We start from the raw sequence: 12,117 nt of genomic DNA, 5'->3' as shown, positions 1-12,117 counted from the left end.
TAACAACAAAAAAACCATTTGTTACACTGTTTGGTAACAAATCTGAAGAGATCCACTCTCCGGATCCAAATTTAAGATACGGGAACAGGATTCGGAATAACATTCTAAGATCCAAGATCAGATTCCAAATTGGGATCTGGGATAAAAAATTTGAAACCAGTTTCAGAATCTGGAATATGAATCCAAGATATTGATTTAAGTTCCAGCTGTCAGTATCAGGATCATTTATAACTGATACTGGATCCAGGATCAAAATTTGACGTCAGGATTGAAGGTTCAAAATCAGAAATCAAGGTCAAATTACCATAATCTGGGATCAGTGAGAATAGTTCAAGATCAGTATCCTGATTCAAAATTAGTTTCATCATCCCCAGGATCCGATATCAGTACCAAGGTTTCAGGATCAGGATAAAAAATTCGGGATCAGGGTCTAGATGAAGAATCCGGTGTCGGAAATAGGTCCAAGAACCCTAAATCAGGGTAATAATCCTCTATTTGGATCCAGGATCAGGGTCTGACATTAGAAATTCCTCATGCTTCAAGATAAGTAAGGATCAAGTAATCAGAATATGATTTTGGCAGCATGGTCTAGGATCAGTATCCATGATCAAAATTTAAAACAAGCATAGAGAGCAGGATAAGCATCAGAATTTGTGACCGTGGTTCAGAATCCCGGTTCACCTAGGTTGAGAATTTTGATCCAAAATATAGTAAAGAATCTAGGATCCTTGATTTAGGACCATAATCAGGATCTACGATCAGGATCAGCATCCAATATAACGATCTTGGAGTAGAATTCAGTAGCTTTAAACTGATCTGGATTCAGGTTGAGGATCCGAGATCAGAGTTCAGAGTGGATCATTATAGAGGATCTAGATCAAAGTCCAGAATCAGAATCAAGTATCCAAAATATAGGATCAGTATGATACCCAAATGAAGATTTGAGGCAGGAACCAGGATCAAAATTTAGTCAACCAAAATCCGGGATCAGGGAGAAGAGTTCAAGATAAGTGTCCTGATTCAGCAATAGCTGCATCATCACGAGGATTCGATATCAGCAAAAAGATTTCAGGATCAGGATCAAGTACTTAGATCGGGATGAAGAATGCGGTATCGGAATTAGGACCAAGAACCTTAGATCAGGGTAATATTCCTAGATTTGGATCCAGGACCAGAGTCTGACATTAGAAATTCCCAATTTATCATGATAAGGATCAAGTAATCAGAATATGATTTTTGCAGCATAGTCTAGGATCAGTCTCCATGATCAGAATTCGAAATATGCATCTGGAGCAGGGTAAGCATTAGAATTGGCGACCGTGGTTCAGAATAACGATTCATATAGGTTGAGGATTGTAATCCAAAATATAGTAAAGAATAATAATCTAGAAGCCTTGATTTAGGATCATGATCAGTATCTACGATCAGGATCAGCATTCAAGATCATAACCTTAGATCAGAACTCAGAAGCTTAATCTGAATCTGGGACTCAGGATCCAGGTTGAGGATCCGAGATTGGAGTTCAGAGTGGATCATTATAGAGGATCTATATCAAAGTCCAGAATCAGGACAGTTTGATCACCCGAGTTATAATTTCAGCAGGATCCAGGATCAAAATTTTATGTCAGATTTCAAGCTTTGGGATGAGAAATCAAGATCAAATCACCAAAATCAGAGCCCTGATTCAGCATTAGCTTCATCATCCACAGGATCCGCTATCAGGACCAAGGTTTCAGGATCAGGATCTAGTACTCTGAATTCGTGATCAGGGTCTGGAGGAAAAATCCGGTGTCGGAATTAGGTCCAAGAAGCCTAAACCAGGGTAATAATCCTCGATTTGGACCCAGGATCAGAGTCTGACATTAAGATTTCCCCATGTTTTACGAAAGGGATCATGTAATTAGAATCCGATTCTGGCAGCATGGTCTAGGATCAGTATCTATGATCAGAATTCAAAACATGAATCAGGAGTAGGTGAAGCATCAGGATTTGAGACTGTTGATCCGAATCCCGATTCGTTCAGGATTAGGATTGTAATTCAAAATAATGCAAAGCATAATACTCTAGGATGCTTGATTAAGGACCGTGATCAGTATTTACGGTCAGGATCAGTATCCAAGATCATGATCTTGGATCAGAATTCAGTAGCAGGTCCTGGGACTCAGGATCCAGGTTCAGGATCCGAGATTACAGTCTGGATCATTATAGAGGATCTAGATCAGGGTCCTGGAGAAAGATCCAGAGTTAGAATCCAAACTCAAAATCCAGCGTTGGGATCAGGATCAAGTTCTGAATCAGAATATTGTTCTTTGTTTTGGTATTTGATCAAAGTTTGGAACCTGAATTGAATTCAGTTTCGGGATTAAGTTTCAGAACAGGTCCAGAATCAGGTTCCGGATCAGGCAGGATAAGCATAAAAATCCGAATCCTGTAGTGTAGCGAAAGCAAGTTTTCAAGCCAATTTGAACATAGATCCATGTTTATTTGGACATTTGGACATTTGGGAATATTTGGACAAAAGACAGGTTATCATAGCTCTACGTCAACCTTGGGATTGTGAATTTATACACATCCTCTCAACTATTTTCAAAATAATTTTGCCCCTGGATTTATGCATCACTTTGAAGACATCTTCGAGGATGTCGGAAAAGATGAAAAATTTGGCTGACTAAGAACTGAACGAAATAGGAATCTTCTGGAAAAGATCGATTCAGCTGAATTGTTCCAAGATCGATCCAACTAAAAAATCGATGCAAAAGGATCTACAAGATAGATCTTTTAATTTTTTTTGAGGAGTGCTGCCTGAAGGTTGCTTTATGCTGAAATAAATACTGGAAAACGACAGAAAAGCTCATACATTTCAATGTCACTTTCGATAACTTAAGCATTTGGTAAAAGTTTTGTTTTTCCTGAAAGGTATAAAGGTAAAAAAAAACTCTATCTGTTAGATCTTGCTTATATTGGCATGGAAGCACCAATCATGAAATGATGGCTTTATGATGATGCAGGTATCCAAATTCTACAAAAAACTGAATTTCAAAATCTCCTGAATAAACAGAAAAAAAATCTTCAAAAGATCGAAAGATTGGACTTAAAATAAACTGAAATAATCGATTTTTCCAAGGCAAAAGAATCGACCAAAAAATCGGAAATTTGAATTCAAAAGATCTCACATAGATCAATCCAAGATCGACCAGTCCCAGTACAAAAGCATCTGAAAGCAGTAAAAGCTGATTTTATTCATTTTATTTTACAGCCCAATATTTTTAATCAGATCAATGTAATAAAATCTTTTCAAAATTCAATTTTTGCTAACATTTATAAATATTTGGTTAGTGATTAGCGATGAGCGCTTTGAATTTGAATTAGCGAGTTAGCGTTTCAATAACACTGAATATTTTCATAGGAATTATGATTGCCTGAGTCTTGAAATTGAACAAGAAGCTCCTCCAATGATTTTTTTTTACAAATTTCAAATACAATCTCACAGTTTCAAGAAAAGTCAAATTTGCCTAATTTGTGTTTAACTAGGTTGCAAGAAGACACTATTTGTATCGCAAATCCAAACCTCACAGTTTCGATCTCTTTTTTTAGAAACAGTGTTGCCATACAAACATTTCCCTCAAATTTTTTACATATCCTTAAAAAGTTCCACACACAAATCAAATAATCAAAACCAAAGAAAGGAAAGAAACTTGGAAACAAAACCAAAACTATGTGATAAGATGCTCGTATTTCACTGTATTTCTCATCTAGCACCTTAAAGTTAATGTCTACTGATATATATAGTACCCCCTTCTTAGAACTAAGCAAAATTTACACCAAAAAGAAACGTGTTTAGGCTAGCTAATAATTTGCAATAGTGATACCAAAATCAATTCCCGTGTTAGAAATGTCATTCCTATATATACAGTGTCTCCTGTTAATACTCACCCAAATATTGTCTAAGCTCGTTGCCAAATTTTCACACCGAATAAAAAAAAACATCACATCAAATACTAATCGACCAAGTTATTTAAATTAAGAGAAAAAAAACGAACGCTAAGAACCGAGCTTCTCACCATTTTGGTAGTTTTGGCTAGGAGTAAGAACGCGATATCAAGTTGGATTTATAGTTTTTGATTCAAATTTATTAACATTCGAAAGAGAAAAAAAACATCAACCAATTACATCATCAAAAATTCAGCATCTCTAAGTCTTAAGCTACAATATACGGAATGTTAACTTTTTCTCTCTAGGTAGACGATGATTTCAAACCAATGCGATAACTAAACGCTTTTTGATTCCAGTTTTTTGGATCCGTTTTTTTAAAAAGGGTTTTTCTACAAAAACCATCAAATATTAATCGAGCACCTTCAGCCATCATTCTACCATCCAGCCATCATTTGAAAAGAAATTGGTTTCCACTGAAAGAGGTGAATTGCATTCATAAATAGTATATTTAAAAAGGAATTAAAGCCAGAGTGTTACGATTGTAAGCTTGAAAATAACCCACCAGAACGCAAACGAATACCGAAACAAGGGTGATCTGTATAGGTAAGAAGTATTTGAATCAAAAAATCAAACCAAATTTAAGCATCTCATGTAGTTCACCATTTGCGCCATTCATGCTTTAGCTAGTTAATAAGTGTACCTACTAATGTTGATCATAATATCACCCGTACGGAAAGAAGTCGTTCCATTCCAGAATCATTCCAATAAATGAATAAAGCAACTATAGTCAAATATTAAAAATCAAAATAAATCTTGAAAGAATTGTTATAATTTTTGTCAGATTCTAATCAAACAAGATTCCACAGTACAACCAAATAAAAGTAATTTTCCAACACATGTTTTGTTATCCTTGGATTAATATTTTATTGAAATATTGCAACGTTTATAAATATCATGTTCGAAGTCATTCCATGTTTAGTCGACAATGCGAGATATTATTTATTTTAAACTGAAATAGTGTTATCAAAGTGACGACCGGGAGACGATTATGTGCAATACGAATAAGATAAATTTACAAATAAAGATAATATCGATGGAGGGCTGTGTTTGATTTCAAATATCACAGAATTTTCTAAAAATGAGAATTTGGATCGTTCAACGCAAAGTCCCCTACCTAACTACTTAAGGGTCTGGCGCCGATTGACCGACGCATATTGCTGAGCCAGAAACCTGTCGTGGTCTTCTTATCCGGGTATTTCGTAGGAATACCTTTGATAAGCAAATGCACCAAAAAAGACGATTAATCTTCAATAACGTACCTAATGATCTCACCCAAAGAATAAGTTATTAGCACTTATTGCGTACTCTAACTTCTAGCACTTAAGCGCCAACTATTAAAAGTAATTGATGTGCAGAAGTCGCTGTAAAGCCCGGTCTCGATCTCAGGGGAGGTTTCTTACCAAATCGGCACAGAAAGAAGAAATATCGCGATAAATAATATTTGTATTTGACTATGTTCACGAAATAATCCACAAATGAATTTCCTATACCGCCGCTAAAGTAAAATATATCCAGAAACAGTCCAATAGAAAAACTTACCGGCAAATCGAATTCCTTCCGCATACAGGCACTTCCGGCTAAGTTTCCACGGACCGGGGTCGATAACAGTTCCGTTTCCGGTATTCGGGATTTCTTGATTCCAACGAACGTTCGCGCTAAATAATTCCGGGTTCACGAGGCCGACAATACAACCGCCAAAATGGTGAATTTTCCCGATATCACGATCCGATTTCTCAAAATCTCAACTTCTCGATAGCAAAACCAAAATCCATAAGAAGTTATATTCTCCCTTCTTCCTTCCACGTCAACTTCCCCGCTATTTTCCCTTAGAAAAACCGCCATCAGTAACCTGAGCGGCTGATTAAATAACGATATGTTATTTTATCGCCTTTGGAGGGTTTTCCATCCCGATCAGGAGAGCATATCAAAATAATAACTCAAACATATCTCACCAAGATACACAGCAAAAATTAATTGCTGTAATATAACGGCAAATATCCTGTAACAAAAAGGAGCAGGACATTTATTGTAATTTTACAGGTCTGGAACTGGAAAAAGAAAGGAATGAAATTGATTTTTCAGTGTTCACTTTTTTCACAGGTGGGTCGAAATTACAGGATTTAATTCATTCAAAAACGTAGAAATTTAAAAAAAGAAGAAGAAAACCAAGAAACCCCTTAGAATATTTATTGCTTTATATGATAAGCAGGGAACAAGGAGTTTTGATAGCTCAAAAATATAGCAGTATGAGTATCATGAATGTATTTTTATTCAACAATAAAGATCTAAAGAAATCTCGTAAATCGAGATTGTCATAGTTATTATTCCTCTCTAAACCAAAATTATATTTCTTTTTCTGTTCGTGAATACATTCTTGAAACTCTTAACCAGTAGACTAAAAGGTAATGAACCTAAAGTTACACTTATTTTTCACATGCCTTATCATGGTAAAATTCCGATAGAATAACAATAAATGCAGCCGGTACCGGCCGTGATTTCCGATGCCATCACAACTATTTTAACCGGATGTGATGTTTTGTAAACATTCAAACGTAGAGAGCTTCCTAATTCATCAACCTGACACATTTTTGGCTTCTATAAGGTTGAACCTGTCGATGTTGCTAAAACTTATCCAAATTCAGCCATCAGGCCTCTTCCACGGATTAATACTTCTACCATGGCTTTTATCACTTGGTCGCTTTTTTACAATTGCCACAACCAGGACTTCTGCTGGTGGTCACGGCTGATGATGTATGTTCGCACCAATTATAAATCATGGAAAATACCTCCAGGCCCGATATCCTGCAAATAAATATAACAGTAGGTTAATAATAAAATCAGAGTTGACGAAAAGAGATCAGGCTAGTATAGTTAAAAGCTACTTTCTAATTTTATTTAATTTCAAGAGAAAAAAAACAGCTAGATAGGTACAAGCATTTAAATTGTTCCGTTCTATTCGGCCAATTTACCTTTTTTTTTCTTCTTTTGCTAGAAATAATATTCGTATGGAACATCTAAAGATTTCACAGAAAACTGTCAACAAAACAATTTTAAAATTTGTATTTCCCGTATACAGAAAATGCTGTTCAGAATGTCAGATTTTATTTTTGTTTGTTTGTTATAAAACTGTTTGTACACATTTTACTTCAAACCAAGGTGGGTATATATTCAGGAGGTGTTCCCGAATAACGAATTCCCGATTCAGCCATTTTGGCTATGTAGGCTATGCAACTATGCGGAACTCATGAAGTTTGTTTACCAACAAACCACAGAAAAGCTGAGCAAAAAGTAAACAAACTCATTGAGAGCCCCGCTCACTCCTCGCATACTTACTGTGAAAGTCAGAGAACCTAGTGTATCTAAGAACCTTGCTTCAAACGACGTAATAAAAGCTCACACTTTTTTTTCTTTTTTCCCGGAATAAAAGCTCACACGAGATTTATCAACTAATCATAATCGAAGGGCATAAAACTACAAAAAATTATCAGAAGAAGTTGGCTTCAATAATTGTGAGAAAGTTTTAAAAATTCGTTACATATCGTGTACATAGCAAGAAAAAATTATGTTATTAAAATTTAAAAGGGTATCTAATGAAATAGGAACAAAATTTTTGTGCATATGCCTTCTCGTTATATTACGGAAAGCTTGAACTGTTACGCTGCAGCGTCATTTTTTGATTCTTTGGCGTTTGTGTGTGACAGCTGGACACAATTAAAACTTTTTACAGCGGTTTACGGCAGAAAGTTATAACGGCGCGTTCGTAAATTGATTTTTTTGGGTGATGCATCAGTCGATTGATTTGTTTGGTAGATGTCAAATTACTTTCCATATGCTTTTGCATACGTTTGTTTGGAATTTACGAACGCCAGCATCGATAAAAAAAATCACTTCGATAGAAAAAATCAATTTACGAACACGCCGTAAATTGAAAACTGGTAAACAGGAGAAAATCGAGAAAATGTAAATATTAAATAAACTTTAGCAATTTATTCTGAATATTTCAAGGTAAGCGAACATTCTGTCGTGCATATTTTTTAACATTAAATATTTGCATCGTTTTAGATCACATGATGGAAATCTATAGAAAAAAAATTCTGCAATCGTTAATGTTTCTATGGAATTTTATAAATCACAGATTCCATAGAGATTTTTATAGCCGCTGGAAAAGGCTTATCAACTGTCCGCTTCATGGTAGATGCACCGATGCCCAAATGATTGCAGTGCATTATGATTATAGGATACCTTCGACAAATTTGTCCACATCTATTAACCTGGGAACCAAAAAAATCCTACTTTTTGATGATGCGTAAGTATATTTATAGTATTTTTTCCATAAAAATTGGTTAAAAAGATTAAATCTTAAATTTTGTAAACAAATACCTTAATTAAATGCCTAAACTTAGACAAAGCATCGGTTAACAAAGCAAAATCAAATTTGTTTTCTCAATAGGAAATGCATGTACTATCTAAACGACGGCAATAAAAGTTATTGTCTTAACAAAGGCGTATTTAATTCAACTTTTAAACATTCATTTTGAAAAAAAAAAACAGGTGTTAATCAATCAAAGCATTATGTACAAAATATTTAAGAAAAAGGTACAAATTTTTATTTAGTATTAAGCTTAAAAAAAAGTTTCACTTTAGTGTTCTGCAGTTTTGTTGAGGTTTAGTTTAACAGAACTAAAAGTTCAATATATGACAAATGTTATACATATATGTAGAACTCATGCCATTGAGCACACATATAGACTTCTAACAGCCCAAAAAGTAAAGGTAGTGATTCGGTTGCGAGGTGGACTACTATTATTACAGTGATAATCAAGATCTTACCTGCATTACGGCTTCGTGAAGATTTGTCAATGCTTTTCATCAAATCGATTCTATATCCGAGAATTCTTCCAAACTTCTTAAGGCTTTGAGTGATGATTCAATTTTCATGTTGATGAGTCTGAAATTTAAATTAAAGTATAGAAAAAAATTCTAATTTAAAGGAATACGTACGTCCGATTTAAATACTCATATTTAATGTCACTGAAACCTTTTTGAAAGAGCGTTTGTATCAACTTTGTGTAGCTGACGGCTTCTTTGTCGGACTTGCAGACTATGCTCCGTTACATTCGAAACTCCGGAAGTGGCTGTTGTTTTCTGTTGCTCGAACATTTATTATGATTTGCCTCAAACTGTAAATACGAGAGGTAACAGATAATTTTTTAACTGATATAAGATATGTTACCGATATATTTACATTACTTACGGATGTTATCAGCACACTCTTTCTCCGACTGTGTGCAGCGAATCATTAACACTACCGGAACTGTTTTCTTCGAGGACAGCCGCAATCCGGATTTAATGGTTTGAACATTCAACGCAACGACGGATTTCTGTTCCCGGTCATAAAAAGGATTGTTTACGTTCAGCAGACGGGACAATTTTTTGGGTGGGTTTGTTGGTCAACTTTCAAAGCGACCCTTTTCCACCGGATGGATTTCCGCACAGGCTCTTAACCCTTTCCTTCCCATGGTAGCACAGGTGATCCACAACTTTGCACAGCTCGCATTTGAACTGGGCGCTTTGGATCAACACCATTTTTTCACCGAATGTGTAGATATAAGTGAAGAAACATTGCACAAAATTTGAAGAAAATCGGTTCGCTAGGTTTTGCTTGGCAGATCAAAAGCTGCAAAAAAGTCGGATTTTTTTCGAATTTAAATCAAGTCGTCCTTTGTTGCTCAATAACTTGAAAAGTTTTCCTTCAATTCCTTCAAATTTCCTTCAAATAAAAATACTGACGTGCAGAAGGTTGCTTATGCAAGCAGAATCAAATGATGGTTTACTTAGATTTCAACTAAAACATATAAATTCTTGAGTAAGTAAAGTGGATCACTGGTGATACACTGGGAACAAAACGTACTTTTTTTCTTGTGAAGCTTCTTATCAATACTCAAGAAAATCATTTCGTCAACAAAAAAATCGCTTCAGGATAGTTATTTCATCTGCTTAAATGACCACATGTCTCAAAATATTTGTAAAAGTTCGAGATTTTCCCGAAAAACTGCTTGTTTTGTTTCCCTTGCGCAAAGTGTCATGGCGGCCAATTGTTCAAGGCAAAAATGAAAATTTCAGATATTTCAATAAATAGACTTTCGAGGGATGTGTATACCAAAGAAGTTTTTCATCAAATAGTATCGTTTTAGCTTGTGATCAATGAAGTGATGAAATTCCATGTTTTTTAGCAATTATTTCCTGTTTTTCATTTGCACCCTATGTGTTGTTATCTTCCCAATGGAGCACATATGATCCACCTCAAAACCCAAATTTATCAAATGGATCATTAAAGTAGGCTTAAATTATGCATCTTTTGTTCTAGAACTTTAGCTGTAAATCAATATTTCTATTTTTAAAACGTGAAAAACTTCGTGGGAAGGAAAGGGTTAAGCACGATCAATTCAACAGAAAGAACGGTTGAATACTGGCACTTTTTTCTTTTGTTTTGATTGACAACTGAAAATTTTACAGACCTGTAATTCGAAAATAAGCAACATACTCAATTTATAATAAATAGCTTTGACCTGTAAAACTACAGTAAATGTCATGCTCCTTTTTGTTACAGAGCATTTACTGTAATTTCAAACGATTTTTCATTTAATATTACATGTTTTTCAAATTACAGGTTGCTTTATTTTACAGGCAACCGTTTACAATGACACGTAATAGTCATTATTTTTTTCTGTGTATTTACATCTGATTTAGTTATAATTAAGTACTCCAAATTTTCGATTTCAAGTTACTCCAATCCGAATTAGATCTTATTCTGATTGGCAGACTTGAATGGGGTTGAGCTCATTTTCAATTACAAAAATTTTTTTTCGGATAGTCCTAAAATAAAATGATTATATCTTATTTTGATATACGTACAACTTTTTCTGAAACACGGACATCGAAGTCAACGGCCCAACCGTACTTTAATGAGTTTCGCTCAACAAATCCATGAAATTGAATCCAATTTTATGGATTCCACAAATGGGGCATAGTTTTGGCAAATAATGTGGTTTATTGACATCCCACTAGAAAATTTTCTCGTAGCATGTATATCTTGATAAGTTATAATTTGATAGGTTTTGTTCTGCCCAATATCAAACTATGCTATCTGAACGAGATATAATCTTGAAAGGAGCATATCTAAATTTGATATAATTTAGCTATGACCGCATAGATTTTTTGATATAATTTGAGATATTCTAACATCCTACGAGTACTGAATAGTAACTCATTTAGATAGGAAAAAATTTGTATCAAAATATCTCATCTTGATATAATTTAGTTTTTCCCTCCTGATCGGGATTATACCGAAAGTTTTCCATATTTTTCGCTTTCTGGATATTTTTTACACAGAGTCCTATGCGTGTATATTCCTTCCATGAGGGATTATTTCGTGAACAACTTATTTCGTGAACCGTTACAAACTCTACATTGCTGGCGATCCGGATCATTCGTCTTCACTTGCTGTCAGCCGAGGTTTTTGTCAGCTATGCGGATTTCAGCGGCTAGACTACGCCGCCACAAGCTTCTGGGCCTGCCTCTTCTTCGATGCCCATCTGAATTCCGATCAAGCACCTCTCAGCAAATCTCCTTCTCATCCTTTCGCAGCGTGTGCCCAATCCATCTCCACTTACGTTCCCGAATCTCGATTTCTAGTGCCCTTTGATGACGCCGGCGATATAGTTCCTCATTTGAGATCCAGTTGCCAGGCCACCATATGATATTCCGCAGGCAGCGATTCACAGATACTTGGTGTTTTCGCGTCGTCACCGCATATGTGCACCAAGTTTCACACCCGTACAACAATACGGATTTGACGTTTGAGTTGAAGATTCGGATTTTCGTTCGTATAGAGATCTGGCGTGAGCGCCAGATGTTTCTGAAACTTGCAAACGCAAATCGGTCTTTTTTTATCCGTGTTTCGATGTCTTTCTTGGTACCACCATTAGGCGTTATTTGGCTACCAAGATACTGGAAGCACTCCACTTTTTCAACCTGTTGTCCAGCTACGACGAAATTGGAACGATTTTCTGTGTTCATTTCCATCGACTTGGTCTTTCCGACATTGATTTTGAGACCTACTGC

Source organism: Uranotaenia lowii, chromosome 1, assembly GCF_029784155.1.
Source record: "Uranotaenia lowii strain MFRU-FL chromosome 1, ASM2978415v1, whole genome shotgun sequence".
Lineage (NCBI taxonomy): Eukaryota > Metazoa > Arthropoda > Insecta > Diptera > Culicidae > Uranotaenia > Uranotaenia lowii.
The sequence above is the reverse complement of the archived record's forward strand: the minus strand, read 5'-3'. Positions refer to the sequence as shown.